The sequence below is a fragment of the Mustela nivalis genome (assembly GCF_964662115.1).
Source record: "Mustela nivalis genome assembly, chromosome: 10".
NCBI classification, from domain to species: Eukaryota; Metazoa; Chordata; class Mammalia; order Carnivora; family Mustelidae; genus Mustela; species Mustela nivalis.
This window is the reverse complement of record NC_139029.1, coordinates 13602240-13620896: the sequence shown is the minus strand read 5'-3', so window position 1 is coordinate 13620896 and position 18657 is coordinate 13602240. Positions and strand designations below refer to the sequence as shown.

At 55.1% G+C, this 18657-nt stretch overlaps 1 protein-coding gene and 1 long non-coding RNA gene across 4 annotated transcripts in view; one reads left to right on the top strand and one right to left on the bottom strand.

The window, feature by feature from the left end:
• The window catches only part of VWA5B1 (von Willebrand factor A domain containing 5B1), a 59006-nt gene extending 45980 nt beyond the window's left edge, over window positions 1–13026 (bottom strand). For 2 of the 3 annotated variants that reach the window (XM_082684455.1, XM_082684457.1), the window contains exon 1: window positions 2744–2881. The gene's annotated coding sequence lies outside the window, so the exon portion shown is untranslated. Of the gene's footprint in view, window positions 1–2743; window positions 2882–12941 lie in introns of those variants that run through there. The other variant, XM_082684456.1, reaches the window with a different exon arrangement.
• A 3154-nt stretch (window positions 13027–16180) lies between these two features.
• On the top strand, window positions 16181–17810 carry LOC309841509. Its single transcript, XR_014299157.1, has 3 exons — window positions 16181–16400; window positions 17023–17115; window positions 17429–17810. It is a non-coding gene; the product is annotated as an uncharacterized lncRNA (long non-coding RNA).
• Window positions 17811–18657: the final 847 nt, after the last annotated feature.

Here is an 18657-nt window from a genome sequence, read left to right as displayed (position 1 = left end):
ACTCCCAGCACTCTGAGCCCTCTTTCCTTGATTTCTCCTACACACTTGTCACCGTCTGGCGTGCTGTGTATGCTGGTTTGACGTGTCTCCCCAGCTCTCCAGAGCGTCATCCCCAACGAGGGCACGGGGACGGCTTCAGTTCCTCCACTGCTTAACCCCGCTACCAAGAGAATAACGCCTGGCTCTAGTAGATGCTCAATAAATACTTGTGTTTGAATGAATGAAACATCACTCCACAGTGAAGCGAGCACTCGGGCTTCATCTATAAAGTCTGGCAACAGCCCTCCAGGATAGATACTCCTAGCATCCCTGTTTTATAGATAAACACACCAAGCTCAGGGAGGTGAGGTAGACGGTCCAAGGTCCCACAGCTAGTAGGTAGTAGGTAACAGGGCTGGGAGCTGGACCCAAGCAGAAGGACCGCAGAGCCCGAGTGCTCGCTTCACTGTGCGGCTATGCAGCCTCCTGCTTAACCTGCCCCCCCAGCTGTGCCGTTTCCGCCCAGGCGCTCTCTTGACATCCTCCTCTTCTCTCCATTTCCACCACTGCTGCTTCCCTACTCTGTCCTGGACCATCGCCACCATCTCTGCCCTGGTCCCTCACCTTCCAGGCTGCATCCCTTCCAGTTCACTCTGTCAGTTCAGGCATGTGTGCACACGTACGCATGCGCACACACACACATACCCCCCTGACACACACACACACACACACACCGCGACACGCACAGTCTCCCTTTACCCTGAGCGTCATGGCTCCTCATTGCTTTTCTCTGTCGGAACAGGTTAAACCTTCAGCATGGCATTCTGGGCTCATCCCCATTGGGTCCCCATCTCTGTCCTGTGTCACCTCCTGCCTCGTTCTGCATGGTCACTTTGTTCCAGACACCCTGACCTTGTCACGGTGCCCCGGACGGGGCTCTTTCTCACTCTTGGGGTTTTCCCTGAAAAGATGGTTTCCTCCTTCTCCGCCTTTCAAAGACCTGTTCAGCCTTCAAGGCCCGGTTTCACAGCCACCTTCTCTCTGAAGCCTCCCTCCCCGTGCGGTCCCCAACGCCCCAGTCTATCAGGCACGCCCTCCTCCGGGGCTTCCACAGCCTCTGAGCACCTGTCTGTCACAGCTGTCATCCGAAGCACAGTAACTTCTAATTAGGGATGCTTGGCGACCCCAGGCGCTGCAAGAATGTAAGTTCCCCTCCTGTGCCTGGGTCCCAGAACCCCGCATGGGGCTCAGTTCAGAGGAGGAACTCTAATGGGGCGCCTACTAGGCTGTAGTGCTTTACAGGCATTCCTAGTGCTCACACCCACCTTCCCTTTATGGGTGGGGGAAATGAGATGCCAGGGATGTCTGGAAGTGTGCTGGCGAGTGGTCGGGCTCGGTGGGATAGGAAGCAGCCTGCCCCCAGCCAGCACCTGCCCTTCCCCTTCTCCAGCTCCTTCCCAGTCCATGCCAAGCCCAGGAGAGGCTGGCGAAGGAGGGAGGATGAAGAGGAGGGAGCACCAGGAGCCTGGGGAGCCTGAGCTGCAGGACATGAGGCCTCCCCTGGCAGGGATGCTCTCGAGCTGCTGCTCTGATTCTGAGCACATGAGCTCACCCAGCTCCTGCATACAACCTCCCCCCCACCCCCGGGAGCCGACCCCAGACAGTGCCTCTGGGCAGGCTGTGGTCTGGGCCCCAGTTATTCTGGGATAGCCTGGGGTGCAGGGCTCTAGGCTGAGAACAGAACTCACCGAGCCCGACCACTCGCCAGCACACTTCCAGACATCCCTGGCAGCTCATTTCCCCCACCCATAAAGGGAAGGTGGGTGTGAGCACTAGGAATGCTTGTAAAGCACTACAGCCTGGTAGGCGCCCCATTAGAGTTCCTGGGCCAACAGGAACCCACAGAGGGCTTGGTTTAGATGCAATGTGGGACCATGCCCAGGGAAAGGAGCCGGGAGAAGAGAGAGTGGGAGCCCTGCTTGTCCTCTGTCCTCACAACAGGCTGGGGAACGCATGCATCAGGGTCCTGGGTTCAAGGAGAGGGCCCTCCTGCCTGCTTGCCAGAAGGGGATTGGAGAGGGGGGAAACTTGCTAGTGGCTGGCAGCCAGGCCCCAGGATCTGGAGCACTGCCTGGGTGAGAGTCTTAGACGGCCACTTCCTGGTGGCTTCTCAGCTGGGCTCTGCCACCTCCATATTGTGTGACCTTGAGCAAGTTACTTAACCTCTTTGTGCCTTTCGCAGCTGTAAAATGGGACCACGATAGTGCCCACCTCCTTAGAAGCATAAAGGACAGAATGCCTGCACGTGAGTGGACAGAAAGTTAGTGGGTTCTGGATGGGTCTGGAGGCTTCTCTTCCATGTCTTTTCCAGTAGACCCTCCCTGTAGGGACCCCCTCTTCCTGGGCTGGAGGAGCTTGCACAGGGACCAAGTCCGCATAGCTGGGATCCCTGGGATCCCTGGGAAGCTGAGAAGGTCCCCACCCAAGAGCCCACCTCAGGAAAGCCTCTGATTCGGGTCTTGCTGCTGAAATGAGCCCTGTCCCCTCTCCCCTCCCGTTCCAGTTTGTCCCAGAGACATCACGGCAGCCTTCCTTCACCTGGGAAGCCATTATGGACACCTGTCCCCTCCCCCCTGGCCAGATGCCCCCAGACTGTGTCCAAGGGGCTGGGCCTCCCCAGCTCAGTGGTCTTGGCCAGGCCCGGGCCAGACATATATACTGTGAGCCCACCAAGCAATTCAGGCCTTGCCCCCTGCCCACTCACCTTGGGCTGGGGGTCCTCATCCTTTTCCTTGTCACTGAGCTGTTTAGAAAGTCCATGCTTTCATGCACCACTGGGAACCTGGGCTCCAAGGACGACCCCCCCACACAGAGCAGCACCAGTGCTCCCTGCAAGTTTGGGGCAGAGTCAATGGGTTCTCAGGCCTGGCCGATTGTCCCAAGCTTCTAGAATTCTGAGGTTCTCACATTCTGGTTCCTTCTCTCCACCTCCCCACCGCGTTGGGCCCACATCGATGCTTCCGAACCACCCCCAGCCCTGCCCCATCTACCCCACGCTCCAACCTGTCACGACCACTTGCTTTTCCTTTAAACAAGCCCGATTTTCCTGTTCCCACATCTCTTCTGGTGTTACTGACTCTGCCAGGAAGGCCATCCCCGCCCCAACCCTGCCCTCCCGGGAGCACTCACCCGTACTTTCGGGCCCAGCTCAAATGCCACCCCACCTCCGTGAACTTGCCAGCCACTCTCTCATCGGCCATGTGTTGTCCACTCAGTGCACACGGATGGGGGGCCGCCCATGTACCAGAACTCGCCGGGGTCCCAGAAGCGAGCACAATGGACAAGAACTCTGCTCCCGAGGCCCTGGGTCCTGTCCCCTTGTGTCCCATCAGCTCCCAGCGCTCGAGGCCAGGACCATCATCCCTCACTGTCTGGCCCATAGTCGGGGCTCACCGATGACCCAAATGGATGCTGGCAGGTGCTCCGTTTGTCCCAGTGATTGAACGAGTGAGGGAATGAATGAGTAAATGAACAGGACGGACGGTCTTGTGGGTGGGGACAGGCCTCGGCTATGGGTTCTTTTAAAGCAGCTAACAGTGCGAGAAATCTCTTGATTTCAGCCCAAAGCCTGTAGAAGTCCATCCCAGGGACAGACGTAGTCGTCTTCTGGGTAGGGGATCGGGGGATAATCAGGCCAGAAATGCCCAGGCCGCTCAGTGCTTGGTGCGCTGGCACTGCCGAGAGAGACCTGGAGTCTGGCCAGTCCGGATGTCCGCTCTGCCAGCCTGGCGGGTGGCTGAGGCCCAAGCCACCCATGGCGGCAGAAGTTTCCAGTTAAGAAGCCTGCTATAAGAGGAAGAAGAGGCACAACCACACACCAAAAAGTACGCGTCCTCCAAGCCCTCCAAGAGGGCTGTCAGGTTTCTGAAGACAGTCTCTGTTGTCCACCATCGAGAAGGTGGTGTGAGTCTTCACGGGCGGTGCTGGCTGCCAGGTGCACAGATGCTTGTTTCCCGGGGACCCTGTGAGGGCCCGGCGTTGGGGTCTCTGCCCACGGAGAATCATTCAGAAATGAGCTACCCCCTCGCTGGGAAAATTGCACTCCATGGACACAAACGCAGTTTGTGCCCATCTTTCTGGGGCCACAGGTACAAGGTGAACCCCCTGCGCGGAGCCACCAGCGTCCCTGCAGCCCCAGGAAAGGCACTAAATGGTCGCCTGTGGTTTCAGCCTTGTCCATGCCTCCCTGGCACTGAGGAGTTCCCTGGAGGACGGCCCCCAGGGAAGGGCTGTTTTAGAATCCACCCCTCCGCCCCCTCTCCGCAGTCCTTTGCCTTCTAGAACTGATCTCTTGCACAGGGGGGCTCCTAGGAAATTGACGTGACACCCTTGAACCGTGCCTTCCTCAAACGCATGGGAGGGATGCAGTGACAAGACTAGGGAGCGAGCTGCTGCTTCGGGACACCAACTGCCTTTGCTCTTTCTTGCCAATTTTCTCGAAGCAACTTCTTTGAAACTCAGTTTCGCCCTCTGTGTAAGGAGCACGCAGAGGGGGAGCCTAGCCCCCCAGGTTCTTGCAAGGATTGCAAGTGAGACACTGAGTCTAGAGGGCTTGCTCACATGTTGGCAGGACTTTCACTTCCTTTCCTGTCTGGGAGTTCTTCCTGGTCTTGCTCTCCTGCCAACTCAGGCTGCATCTGGGCACCTGTGTTTCTGGCATTTCCCCATGGTGGTCGTGGCCACCCATGGCCCCCAGACCTGCCATCCAGCCGCCCCAGGGAACCCCTCTCCTATAGCACCCAGCCTGGGTATAGGAGAAGCGTGGGTTCATTGTCTTAACTCCCTGTGAGGTCCCAGGTCGGTTTGTGCCACACTGTGAGGTGACGCCCCCGTACATGCTGTTCCCTCGGATGGCACAGACAGGCTGCGTGGGACAGTGCAAGGGCGCTGGACAAAGAGACAAATTTCCCAGGCCCTAGGGCCAGCTCTGCCGACCGCTCTGTGTGGGCTGCTGCCGGGGACCCTGCTGTCACACGTTCTGGCCGGGCCCATGACTTGGTCCTGCACTCAGGGCGCCTGGTGGGACGCAGATCGGGCAGGGTGCTGGCTTAGCGTCTGTCCTTGCCCACCCCATCCCCAGCGGAAGAGACCCAAACTGTCTCATTCCTTGTTATGTTCCCCAGCACACAGGGAGTGGCTTAAAGAGCTCTTTAAAAGTACTAACAGCCAAGGGTGCCTGGGGTTAAGCATCCGACTCTTGATTTTGGATCAGGTCATGATCTCAGGGTGACGAGTTCGAGCCGTGCGTCAAGCTCCATGCTCAACTTGGAGTCTGCTTGAGAGTCTCTCCTAACATTCTCCCCACTCGCTCTCTCTAAAAATCAATAAATACATGAAATATAAAATAAATAAAAAAATAAAAGTAATACCAGCCAATGCATGTTAAGCAAGGAGTATCTGCTAGGCCTTAGCCCCAGGAACTCTCAGGATAGCCCTGTGAAGAGGAGGCAGATCTGTTATCCCCATTTTGCTGATGAAGAAACTGAGTCCAAGAGAGTTTACATCTCTTACTCAAGGTGATACCCTCCTAAGTAATGGAGCTAGAATTTAGACTCTGGCTTCAGAGATTGTCTGTTAACCACAAGGTCCCTTTGTACTTAATACCGTGACCTGGTGAAGGTCACCTCCCAACACTGACCCAGTCTTGGCATCTTTATCTAACATGAAGAGAGGGGCCTGGAGAATTTAATCTTCTCTCTTCTCTCTTCTCTCCCAAGCTGAAAGTCCAGAGTCCACCCAGAAGAAATCGAGTGCTCCCAACTGCTCTAAGGGAACAGATGTGCATGGGCTCCCCATCTTTTTTTTTTTTTTTTAAGATTATTTATTTGAGAGAGAGAGAGCACGAGCATGGGGAGGGGCAGAGGGAGAGGTAGAATCCCCAGCAGACTCTTGGCTGAATGCAGAGCCTGAATAGGGGCTCGATCCCAAGACCCTAAGATCACGACATGAGCCAAAATCAAGAGTCAGATGCTTACTTGACTGAACCACCCAGGTGCCCTGTATGGGTTCCCCAATTTAAGGTTCCTATTTAAGGGGGCCCATGTGTGACTTTTAGGCTCCATTCAGAGGCGTCACTGTTTCTGCAGTTCCCCAGGGGATTAACTCACTTAAGCCCCCGACCCCTCAAAGGCCTTATGATGCAGATCCTCTTCACTTTATAGCAGAGGAAACCAAGGCCCAGAGAGGTTAAAGAAAGAAGGTCACACAGCAAGCTGGTGGTACAGTTAGGGTTTGAAACCCAGCGGTCCGGCTCTAGAATGTAATCTGTTAACTGGGTCCTTCTGCTGCCTCCTTGTCAGATCCAGGTGCCAAGAGCCTGGCCGGGCACCCGGGAGCTGCTTGCTCTTATTCAGAGGGGCCATCCTGGCATCAGCTGGGACAAAAGCCCCAGGTTCCACAGCGCACTGGCTCCCAGCCTTGGACATTCCTTCCCCAGGCTTCCAGCAGCAGGGATGGCTCTACATCCCGTCCTCTTCCTACCCAGCGGCATATTTGCAGCAACTCCTGCTGGGAAATCGGCTGAGCCAAAAGGCAAACAGAACATTGTGGACACATAGACCGGCATCCAAATGGGTCTCAGGGGGTCCCAGTGCAGGAGAAACTCAGAAGAGCTTTGCAGGCTCCCTTTTCCCAGGAGGACTCCAGCTGCTGGGGAGCGGCTGAAGGTTAGCAGGGAAACTAGGGAAGGCGTGGAAGGAGCTGGGTCCAGGAGACAGAGTCCCCACTGCCAACCAGGCTTAAGAAGATAGGATTCAGAGGCTCCCGACACTTAAACTGTCACCGACTCGGCACTGCGCTAAGTGGTTTATGTGGATTAGCACATGGATTCCTCATGAGCTTACAGCGCTTCTTTTTTCATTCGTTCTTCTTCTTCTTCTTCTTCTTCTTCTTCTTCTTCTTCTTCTTCTTCTTCTTCTTCTTCTTTTTTTTTTTTCTACAGATGATCTGGGTGCACATAAGAGAGGTTAAGAAACTGGCCCAAGGTTACAAAGCTAGTCCGTGGGAGGTGTGGGGCTAGAAGTCCGGCAGTCTCCTTCTGGGGCCCCTGCGACTGTCCTTGAGCCATTGTAGAAGCCATGACAATAGCCCCCATGCCCCCCATGCTCAGAAGCAAGATAAAAGCCTTCTCTTAGAATTCAAGATACAAAGTGGGGTGGTCCGCAACAGAGACTGGAAGACAACCAGCTGGGGAGGAGAAGGCGGAGAGAGGAAGCCAGGAGCAGGGTGCCTCTGGCCAGCCAGCCTGAGGGTCCAGAGCTCAGGCTCCAGAGTCCCAACAGTTAGGTTGGAAGCCGGACTCTGACTGGTACCTCTGAGTGACCAGGGCAAGTCAACTTCACTTCTCTGAGCCTCAGTTTTCTGATCTGTAAAATGGACACAGTAGCAGGCCTGCTTTGGGCATCGTCCTGACGTGGTGGAACAATCGGTGCCCGGCCCAGAGTCGGGGCTGACCGCATCTGTACAGGCGTGTACAGCTCAGCTGAGGTGGTCAGCGGCGACCCAGAGCTGTGCGAACAACAGAGGGTTGGCTTTCGAAGATAAACGGGCAGCTCTGGCCTGTGTGGGGGAAGATGGGTGGAGGGGCAAAGCTGGTCGAGGTCAGAACCCCCGACAGGCTCTTGAGGAACCTTTTAAAAAAAAACTTCAAGATTCAAAGAATTGAAAATGATGGAATTTAAAGTAGTGAGGGGGTTCTAGTCTCTGACCAACTGACCCTACCACCTCGACCACGGTGCCATGAAAGTATGAATAACGAGCGTCCTTGCCTCATATGGAGCGATTTATAACAAAATATCTGTGAATTAACCAGAGCTCGGTGACTTGGGGCAAAATAACGATTATTTTAACCGTTTTGAGGATCAGGAACTGAGGCTCAGTGGGGGAGGGACCCAGAAGAATTGGAGCTCCTACAGCAGAGCGGTCTCCGTGCTATGGGCTGAAGGCCCGTGTCTCCGCGAATTCCTACGTGTCCGCACTGGTCCCCACCATGATGGTATTTGGAGATGGCCTTTGGGAGGCAATCAGATGTAGCTAAAATCATGAGGGTAGAACCCCAACATGGGCTTATATGAAGAGAACATGAAGCCAGAGCTCTCCCTCTCTCCACCCTGTAAGGACACAGCAAGAAGGTGCCCAGCACCTGCAAACCAGGAAGAGGACTGTCACCAGGAAGCGCACCACGCCTGCGCCCTGATCTCAGACTTCTGGCTCGCAGAACTGTGAAAGGCAAATTGCTGACTACCCATTCTAGGGTATTCTTAGGACAGCAGGCCAAGACACTAAGACACTATGAAGACTCTCCAGTGGCCTTGTTAAGGCTGGGCTTGAGGATGACTGGAGAGGACTCCGCTGACCACAAGGCATTCGGCAGCTGGGATTGGGGGCCAAGATGCCTGATGAGAAGGTAACCATCAGCAAGGTAAACCTTCCTCTTCCCCCCATTTTCTATTTGCATCACCATAAAGACTATGATGTTTCTGTCTTGAAGAAGCCCACATGCGATCTTCACTCTGCTCGGCAGACCTTTCCAATTCTCCTCCTCTGGGCACTTGTAGGCTGTCCCCTGGAGGGTATGGCTGTGTGTTTTGCTTTGGCCAATGAACTGAGAGGAAGTGAGTGTCACTTCTAGGAGAAAGCTTTCCAAGCTGGTGGGTAGTTAGCTGTGTCATGTTCCCTGCCACTGTGATCGTGGGGACACGTGTCCATAAGGAGCCTCTGTTATCCTGGATCTAAGAGTGACTGTGTTATGTGACAACATGCATGGCCCACTTTGGGTGTGTGGCAGGAGCAAGAAGGAAAAGGTTGCTGCTTTTTCCTGCAGCACAATCTGATCTAACTTGGCTAGTAGAACTATTTGGGTGTCTGAGCACAGATGATGGTCCAGGGACAGAAACCACAATATTAGGAAGGGAGTAATAGCTGGGGAAGGGAGCTTGGCCAGTGGGTCCACTAGAATACAAATCGTACAACCTTCACAAGATTTCAGTTCTGTTCTGTGATCCTTCACCACTGTGAGTTTGGCTGTTGACACAGCCCCAAACCCAAAGACAGCCTCATGGGTGTCGGTGTTAGTGATGGCCGGGGATGGATACTGGCATTGAGCAAGGAAAGATGTTCAGTCGGGAAGTACTTAAGTCATCAGTATGAATGAAGTGGTCATTCAGAGTGGTCTGGCATTAAGTGGTCATTGAGTGGTCAGTCAGAATGAAGAACATTCATTAATGTTCTTCTGTTAGGATGACTTTCTTTAAACCTACAAACCACATCTGTGGGGTCTCAGATAATGATTACTGGGACCACTGGATGGGATCTGAACAAAGAACAGCGAAGATACGTTTCCAACCTGATGGACCCACCCCCTGACCTCCAACTACTCTCACCTACGGCTCCTTTCTAGGCTGTCCTGGGAGCATCCACTCCAGCTGTCTGTCCTGACCCTGGGTCCTTCCCTGTCTCCAGAATGGCACCTATGGAAGGAACTGCCTCGTGTCCTGGGCCCAGCAGTGTGACCCCTGGTGTGGATCTAAGAAGAGGGAGAAGACCTTTGTACTGGGATCGCCTGGAATTTAGGAACATTCACAGTGCAAAATCCAGCACAGAGTTTCATACTGAGGACCGGAATACTCCCAGATCCCAGTGACTATTCAAGGGGTGAAGTTTAAATGCTTGGGTTTGTCAGTTTGTCGTCCTGGGGTCGCCACCTGTCCAGTGCTTCCTTGCTTCAGGATTGCCAGTAGTTTGGGCTGAAGCCTGACTCCTTCATGTCAAACTCCGCCTCCCTGATGGTCACCCGTCTCTCCACTTCTGCTGCCTGATCCCATAGTTCTCCTTTCCCCTTAACTCTGTGCTCCTGGCAAAGCAGTACGTATGTTTCTCCCTAGAACCCCGTGAGCCCCCAGATCCATGTCCTTTTTCATATGCTTCCCTCCACCAAGAGACCATTGTCTCATCTACCAGTTTCTAAGCCTCCTTGTCCTCTGGGTCCTTTCAGGTCCCGCCTCGTCCTTGAAGACTTTCCTGATCCCTTTATCTGGTATGAGGCTCCATCCCCCAAACCCCCTAAGCCATATCCTGCCATAACCATCCCCCTCCGTGATGGTTCTAACATCTCCAAGAGGACGGCAAGGAGACCTCCTTATTCCTCTTCTCTCCCGGCACCAGGCCCATAACATGTGCTCCGGAACATCCCTTGCTTCGTTTCCAGTGCCATGGCTCTGTCATTTGCTAGATGACCTCAAACCTAGTGCTTGGAGATCTCCAAGACTCAGTTTCATCAGCTGTAATGTAGGGATTAAATAAAATACCAGGGGTAAGGTCCCTGGCAAGGGGACAGTGCGGGGCAGGGAAGACACGAGGTACTGGTCCCTCTCTCTGGCTGCACCTTCTGTCTCTTTTGCAGATTCATCCCCCTGTGAGGCAAGTGACTGGGCATGGAGACACACATTCCTCCAGGGCCCCCCTCAGGCCTTCTCTGCTGTCCCAAAGCAGTGGACCCCGGCCCCGCTGCAATGTACGAACAGCCAACTCCTCTAAGTGTGTCTCCCCAGCCTGGACCCATCCCTTTGCCTCAGGTCCAGAGAAACGGCATTGCCTCCTCCGCTTGGCTCAAGGAGACGTCACGTGCCCGTCTCCTGGGCACTATTTTACATAATCTTGGCTAGTTGATTAGTGTTGGTCTCCCTCCTGGAGACTGCAAACTCCTTGAGGACAGGGCCCCAGGACTCAGTACAGAACCTGGCATAAAGTGGCCATCCCCTACCCAGATGATTGGTGTGCTTTCCCCTCGTCCCACCCTACCTTGCCTGTCCATTCAGACTGGCCTATCTGATGCCCATGGACAAAGCCCTCTTGCCCCTCCCCACCTGTAGGCACGCCTCCAGTCTGTATGAACCCTCCCCTGCCCCTCTCTGTCCCTTCATACTGCCACATCCCCTCTGGTTGCTGCCTCCAAGTCCCCACTCCAATACCACCTTCTCCAGGAAGCTTTCTTAGCCCCACGCTGAGCCCGTGATCCCAACCCCTTCTCCCAGAAGGCTTCCTGTGTCAACCATGCTGCTGGGTGAGCCCCCACCTCCCCCCAGAGCACCATCTAGGGTTTTCACAATGGAGTCCCCAGTGGTCACATTTTCTTTAAGGAGGTTAAAAGGCATAAGAAGATGTGTTCATCCCTGCTGACCTAGGACCACACTTTGCTCCTTGAGCCCACTGGGCAGTTCCCAATGCCCACAGGGAAGTCTGTTTTGGGTTTATGGTGACCCTCTACTTGGCATTGCCAGACTGGGAGCACTAGGGAGGCCATGAGAAATCTAGGCTAGCTTGGCCTTTGATTACCCTGGCCATGTAGGTGGAGGGACTCAGCCAGGAGGTGTTCAAAGAGACTCACTCACCCAGCAGAAAAGATAGCTTGAACACTAAGGTCAGGGTCCTGAAGGAGCGGCTGACCTAGAGCCTCTGGCCGGGATTATTTCACTGTCCCCAGTCCTCCAGGGCTGCCTCCTTTCCCTGTGGAGCCGGCCTCCTGCAGAACCATAGTCAGCATCATTTGCTGGTGAAGGAGAAGCCAGGGGTTCCGTGCAGGTGTCCACTCAGAGCGAGGTATGGTGAGGGACACCCATAGGCACAGAAATTCTCCTTCTTTCTTTCCTCTGGCTCAGGACAACTTTACTAACAGACTGCTCCACCGCCCAGCAAAACAATAGTCAATGGCTGGGATCTCTACTGAGAGCTTAGTCTGGCTTGGATTTGAAGTTGGTCCTTGCACTATTTTCTGCAAGGCCACAGACACCTAGTTACCCGCCCTTCTGGCTGGGAACCTTGGGTTGTCTCACATCTGAAAAGCGGTGGGGTGTGCAGTCCACCCATCAGAACACAGAGCCCGTCTCACCTCGGGCCCTGGATGGCCAGCTGCGGGAGGGCCGGATGGAAATGAGCAGCCTTCCTGGAGGGCGATGCTAACCGAAGTCGGGTGAGGCCTCAGGGACCCTGCCCAGAAACCTCTGGGCGAGGTTTAATCCACAATCATCTGTGCACGTGCATGTGTGCACATGAGCCACACACACATACGCCCCGTGCTCTTAAAACCCCGCAGGCACTGTGCATCCCACAGAAGTGCCACAAGTGCCCTGAGACACATGAACACACTTATACATGCGACGTGCCCCCCGTTACAACTCATGGAGCTCACTCCGTATGTATCCCTACCCTCCAGGGACACACTCCTGCACACACATACTCCATACGCTTCTCAACTCACATCCTATATACCACATACACATGTGCTCAGCCCCCTCCAAGCCCAGCTGACCAAGGGAGCGCCCTTCACCCTGGGCAAGACGGCAGGAGTTCATGGAGTGCCCTCTGAGCCCGGTTCCCGGGGACCTGCCCAGGTTCGGACAAATGAACCCGGGGATTGAGCTTTTATGCCAGCAGAGGAGAGGAAGAATGCTCTGCTTCCTCTAAAGACTTCTAGAAAGAAAGAAAAAGAAAAAAAAAGCAAAGGAAAGGAAAGAAAGAAGAAAGAAAGAAAGAAAGCTAAAAAAGAAGAAAGAAAGAGTAGGAGCAGAGACGCAGGAAAGTGCCTGTTGCTCGCGGAGGGAGTAGAGAAGGGGAAGCTTCTGGCCTCCACCCAGTGGCCAAACCTCCACCAAGCCTCCCTCCACTGCGGTTGCCCTTGCGCTGGTGCCCTGTGGAGGGAGCGGAGGGAGCATCGCGTCGGAGGGAACTGTTGGGGCTGCGGGAGATGTAATGACAGCGACAGGGCTCCAGCATGGCTTGACATGTTAGCAGACACCACTGCTGCACTCCGGACCAAGTCCCCCGCGCCTGCCGCCTGCCACCTTCCACCGCCCACAGCCCACGTCCCACCGCTGGAGGACCCTTCTCAGTCCTGGAGCCCTGCTTACCTGGCAGGAGGTGGGGGACATGTGCCGCACTCGGCCGGTGGCTAGGGGGACACTCCCACGCCGGGCACCTGGACCGCAGCCCGTAGGAGCCAGGCAGCCAGGGATGGAGAGCCCGCAGACTTCCTGGTAGCCCCAGGGCTCCGGAGGACAAGACACGAGGTGATGGGGACCCAATGATGGTGGAAACAGGTGGCTGGGATGGGGGGTAGGAGGGAGGCAGAGACAGAGAAGAGAGACACAGAGAGAAGGCGATCAGAATCACACACAGAAAAGAAGAGAGAAATAGAGAGCTCCAGAGAGAGGGAGAGAGAGGGAAGGAGTGGGGAGAGAGAGAGAGAGAGAGAGAGGGAGAGAGTGGATGAGAGAGAGGGAGGGGGAAGGGGGGAGGGAGGGAGGAGGATGCCAGCAGCAACATGTGGTAGTAGTAATTCTCACTTCTCGTGCTGGAACATCCTGAATCCCATCACCTCTGACCCCCTCCCCAGAGCAAACACACACCGTGCACAACCCGATGTCTGTCGGCACACAGGCGCTAGTAGAGCCCCCCACCGAAGTCGGCCCGTTGACACTCCCGTGCACGCCCCCCTCCACGCACACACTCAGGACAGCCCAGCAGCCGGCCCCTCTTCCCCCAGCAAGCTGGACCAGCCCTGACCTGCCCCAGAAGCAACACGTGCCTGCGCAAAATACTCCCTTTGTCCACAGCCCCCGAGGCTGCCTCCCCAGACACAGACTTGCTGGAGGGGGTGCCCAAGCCCAGTGCCCAGCGCCCTGGCCGCGGGCATGATGGATGCCCACATGGCCACGGCGGGTTAGGTGGCCTGCAGGAAGCAGAGCCATCGGTTTTGTCAGAGCGTAACCATGACAATCACCCTATGCGCACAGCGCGGGTGCTGCTCCCTCCTCCCCCGTTCCTCCTCCTCCTCTCGACCACTGGAGGAAGCAGGAGGCCACTTAGCAGCCTCTGCTAATTCCTGCTGGGGCTGATGGGAAGGGCCTGGCCAGTGATAACAGGCTTGTGGGTGGCCCCTCCTTGAGGGGACAGGGGCACTTCCAGTCCTGCAGCCCTATGCTGGGCCTGCCATGGCCCCAGGACCCCTCTCCCTGGGACTGGAGCAGAGCTGGCTCCCCCTGTGTCTCCTTGTCCTCCAGCAAGTCCTGGCTGTGGCTTTATCACAAAGTGCCCCCCTCACCCCCTGGGGCTATGATGCTGCCAAGCAGGTGGCTCTACTTACTTTGGCCATGTCTATCTAGCCCTAGAGCCCCCAGCCCTCGCCTCTTGCCCTGGGTCATGCCAAAGTCACAAGAGAAATTGCTAGGCTTTTTGGTGAAGCTCCAGGAGGCATCAAACTAGAGGTCTGGCCTCTGGGGTACGAAGTTGGACCACACAGAGAACCAGAGGCTTATCGTATCAAGGACAAAGAGATCTGGAGGCTAGAGGTCTGCCAGGAGTGTCTGTGAAACCTAACTTGGAGTCTAGAGTTCAGGAGCCCCTGGATGAGAAGGTGAATGTGCAGGGAGAACAGAACCAGCCAGCAACCCTTTCCCTGTGCTTCTCATTTAGTCCTTCTAAAACCCTGAGAAGAGGGGCTTCATCCCAGTGTGAGAGGGGACATGACTCACCCAAGGACACATTCTAGGAGGGGAAGGAATGGACTCAGACTCTGCCGAGTGGGGACTTCCCATGACACACTCATGTGCCACACACTATGTGCTACACACAGCACGAAGGGCCTGGAAGAAGGGCATGCTCACTTGCTCTGTGCCACACACGGGGTGGTGGAGGCTGTATTCTTCTTCATGTCAAAAATAAGCCCGGAGAGGTGAAGTAACTTGCCCAAGGCCACACAGTAAGTGGGAGAACCAAAATTCAAATCCAGGTCTGTCTGACTCCGTCTCTCCACCCTGCCTCCTTCACCACCTATCAGGTGACATCCAGAGCCTTTTCTGGACCCTCTGTCTCAGGAGGGCGGAGTCTGAGGGTGGGCTGGGGATAGTGGGCAGATGCCCTGGGGCAAGGAAGGGGTGAAAGAAGCAGAGAGGTCACGTGGGATCCAAGACACGAGATCTGAGTTGGAAGCTTGAGAATGGATGGTTCCACCATTAGAGAGTCACATCTTAGGGTTCCCTGGGGACTAACATTCCCCCAGACCTTCATTCAGCACTGCAGCTATCAGCCAGCTGACCGGGAGGCCCCAGCAAGAGAATCTTGGAGATTAGTTTAGAGGGAGAGAGGGAGGGACTTGGGAGGGTCCTGCTGGGCAGGGGGAATGGAGGCGTGGAGAGGGACGAGATCCAGCCTGAGCAAAACTTCAGCATAGATTAGAGATACGAGGCAGGATTCACTGCAGCGCCGTCGCTCACCCACAGTGAGCCAGGCTTTGGGTTCCGTGCTGGAGAAGGTGCTGAGGAGCGAGACACAGAGGCCAGGAACCGGCCCCAGTAGGAAGAGGCACAAGGGTTCCCAACCAACCTTCCTTCCACTTGGCGGTCCCCTGAACACTTACCCCCAGACTCTGTCTTCTCGAATGCTCGAATGCTCGGGATCCCCCAGGAAGCAGGTGAATCTGCCCTGCTCTTGGAAGGGTGGGGGGTGGAGTCCGAGAAGGGGGTGGGACTGGCACCTGGAGTCCTCCTGAGCCACTTTCTTCTGCAGGTAGCATGCTGGGGCTTAAGGGGCACAGCCGTTTGGAATCCCCAGCCTTCCCCAGAGCCCAATTCTAAACTCCGATGAAGTTCAAGATTTCTGCCCCACCCCAGCCCACCTCGTTCAGGCCACTTCCAGAATCATCCTTTCTACTCAGCCACTCCACGCCTGGAGATTGCATTAGAGGACCCCAGTTCTCTGGGATTCAAGGTCGGCCTGGGGGAGGGGCGATGAGGCCATCAGGAGAAACACAGGGGGCGGGAGACTGAGCCCAGGTCTGGGTGGGGAGAGAAGCCTGCTAGCTTGTAGGAGTTTTCCAGAGCTGCCTCTGCTCGAAGCCCTGAGATTTCCTTACCAACTGTCTCAGGTTCCCAGGGCCCCGGGGATAAATGGCCCCCAAGTGAGGGGGCTCTCTTGCATAGTTCTGGAGGCTAGACATCTAAAATCAAGTGTCTGCAGGGCCTTGCTCCCTCTGAAGGTTTAGAGGAGAAGCCTTTCCTGCTGTCTACACCCTGGGGTCTCCCGGTGATCCTCCGCCGTCCAGCCTTCCTCTGCATTGCGTGGCTGGATCCTGCCTCTGTGTCACGCAGCCTCATACAGGTGTGTCTCCCTATCTCGGTGTGTCTGTCTCCAAACTCCCTTCTCCTTTCCCTTCTACAAGCTCCTGGCGCTGATCAGGACCCATCCCCGTCTCCACCTGACTACACCTGCAAAGACCCCATCCAAAGATGGTCATGTTCACACACCGGGGGTTAGGACTTGAGCATATCTTTTCCTGGGACACAATTCAACCTGCAAAAGGCATTCGGAAGGTAATAAAGATGTGGGGCTGGTACATGACTCCACATGGCCAGTTCTCTGGACTTCTAGAAATTCAGAGAGGAGAGGAAAGCATGCGTCGGTATAAAAAGGTGGTTGAGTGTGGACTTGGGCATTGGACTGCCTGGCTTCAAGCCCTGACTCTCTTACTCCTTGGCTGTGCTCCCTTGGGGAAATCACTTAACCTGTCTGTGCCTCAGTGTGTCTCCTCTGTAAAATGGGGATACTCCAAGTGTTATTATGATAATTATATCGGTTCTCATTTGCAAAACATTTAAGAAAGTATGGCACTTAGTTAGCATCCCATGAGTCTTAAAGTAAGCATTAAGTGTTCCCTAGAGCAGTGTTACTGTTTTATAGGTGTGAACACTCAGACCCAGAAAGGGGAGATGACATATCCTAAGATCACCTCGTTAGGTCAGCTAGGGTATAGGGTTCCCCTCAGGGGAGATTGAGTCTCTTTCCCATTTCTTGTGCAGTTGGAGAAATCAGGTGGATGGTCCACAGGGGCAGCAAGAGAGGAGGAGGGGGTATAGAGGGGAAGAGGGGACCCCAGTGAGGACAGAAGCAGCAGGTTCCTCCTGTCCCCAGACACACACCTCTTTTCCCACCCAGCCCTCTGTTTGCAGAATTGGAAGCAATCGTGCAACTGTTTCTGCCCACACAGAGGAAAACAAGCCTCCGGAATGTGTAATCAACACAGTCTGGGTGAGAAGGGAAAGCAAGTCCTCCAGCAACACAGCTTGGGGGCCTAGGGCAGGGCTGGCAGGCAGATCGGGAGGGTCCAGCTGGGGTAATGGGCAGTGGGTGGGCTCTTTCACCGGAAGCCCCTGGGCATGGTAACCAGGCTGCACGCATAGAGTGTGGGAGACAGCCCCCGTCTCAGGCTTAATTCCTGTGGCTACATGGCTTGGGGTGCAAAAGGGACCAGGTCCCAGCTTTGGAGGCAGTGGACTGCCATGGGGGACACTCTTGGCAACAAACTCATGACCTCCTTCCCTTTCTTTGCCTTCCGTTCCAGCCCCTCCTCTGCTGCCGGAAATAGTGAAATCCTCCCAGATCATCAGTGCTCCTATATCCATGTGTTCCTCTGTGCCCCGTGATTTGGCTGCAAGGGGGCTAGAGCCCCCGCCCCTTCACCTTGACATCTGCCCTATGACAACCAATGGGATGTTGGAGGCTATGACGTAACCAAAGGCTTGCAAAGTGCTCACCTGATTGGGCTTGCTCTCGCTGGCCTCTGCAGCCGTTGCCCTGAGAAGAACAAGCCTAGAGTGGTGTGCTGGGGCCAGGAGGAGGGGGAGGGGGAGGCATACATGGAGCAGGATCAAACCGCCCCAGTCTAGCCCAGCTGAGATCAGCCTACTCCTAGCTGATCTAGAATAAATGATTGTTGTTGTAAATCACTGGGAGTGGAGTGGTTTGGTTAGCAGCATTTTCTGGCAATAGAGAAGTGATAAGCCACCTTTTGCAGATTTGGGCTTCCTGATGTCTTCTGAGCACCCGCCTCCTTTCCACCCCCTGCCTCAGTTCCAGCCTCCTAATGGCTTCCTATCCCCACACTGTAGCCAGTTCTCTGGCTGGTCCCTACTTACTATCCCGTTCTCAGCCCAGCCTAAACCTTTAAAATGTCCCTCCACGGCTTTCGGTAGAAAGTCCCCTTCTTAGCTTAGCATTTAAGGCCCTTTATGATACTGCCACGCCCTCTCTCTGGCCCTGCTCTTGCCCAGTCCCCCAAATAGACCCTTCCCCCAGCCATGTAGAACTACTTGTGGTTCCTCACATACTGGGTTGTTTCGAACTTCTGGGGTTGAACCGACCTACCGTTAATTGCTTTGTTGCTCAAAGATGACCTTCCCTGTTTCTGTTTAGCTATCTTTCACTTGTCCAGCTAAGGTGAAGCCCCAGCTCCTTGAGGAAGCTGACTGTCCCTGCTAGATCAGCTGACCAAGGAGCTATATAGTAGCCTGTGCTCAGTGCACAGCCCAGCATACAGTAGGTGCTCAACTAATACCACGTTGGATGAATAAGTGAACGAGGGTGTGGACTAATGAGTCTCTCTCATAGGCAGTCCCATGCTAACATCCCTGCTGATCCTGGGGCACGTGGGCTTCACAAATATCTGTTGAATAAGTGAATGCATGAACATGACTGCGTCCCTTCAGAGAGTGAAGGCAAACCCCTCCTCTCCTCCCCAGGGAAGGTGGCAGTGGTGTGTGTGTGTGGCGGGGATTGGCATTGGGCATAGTG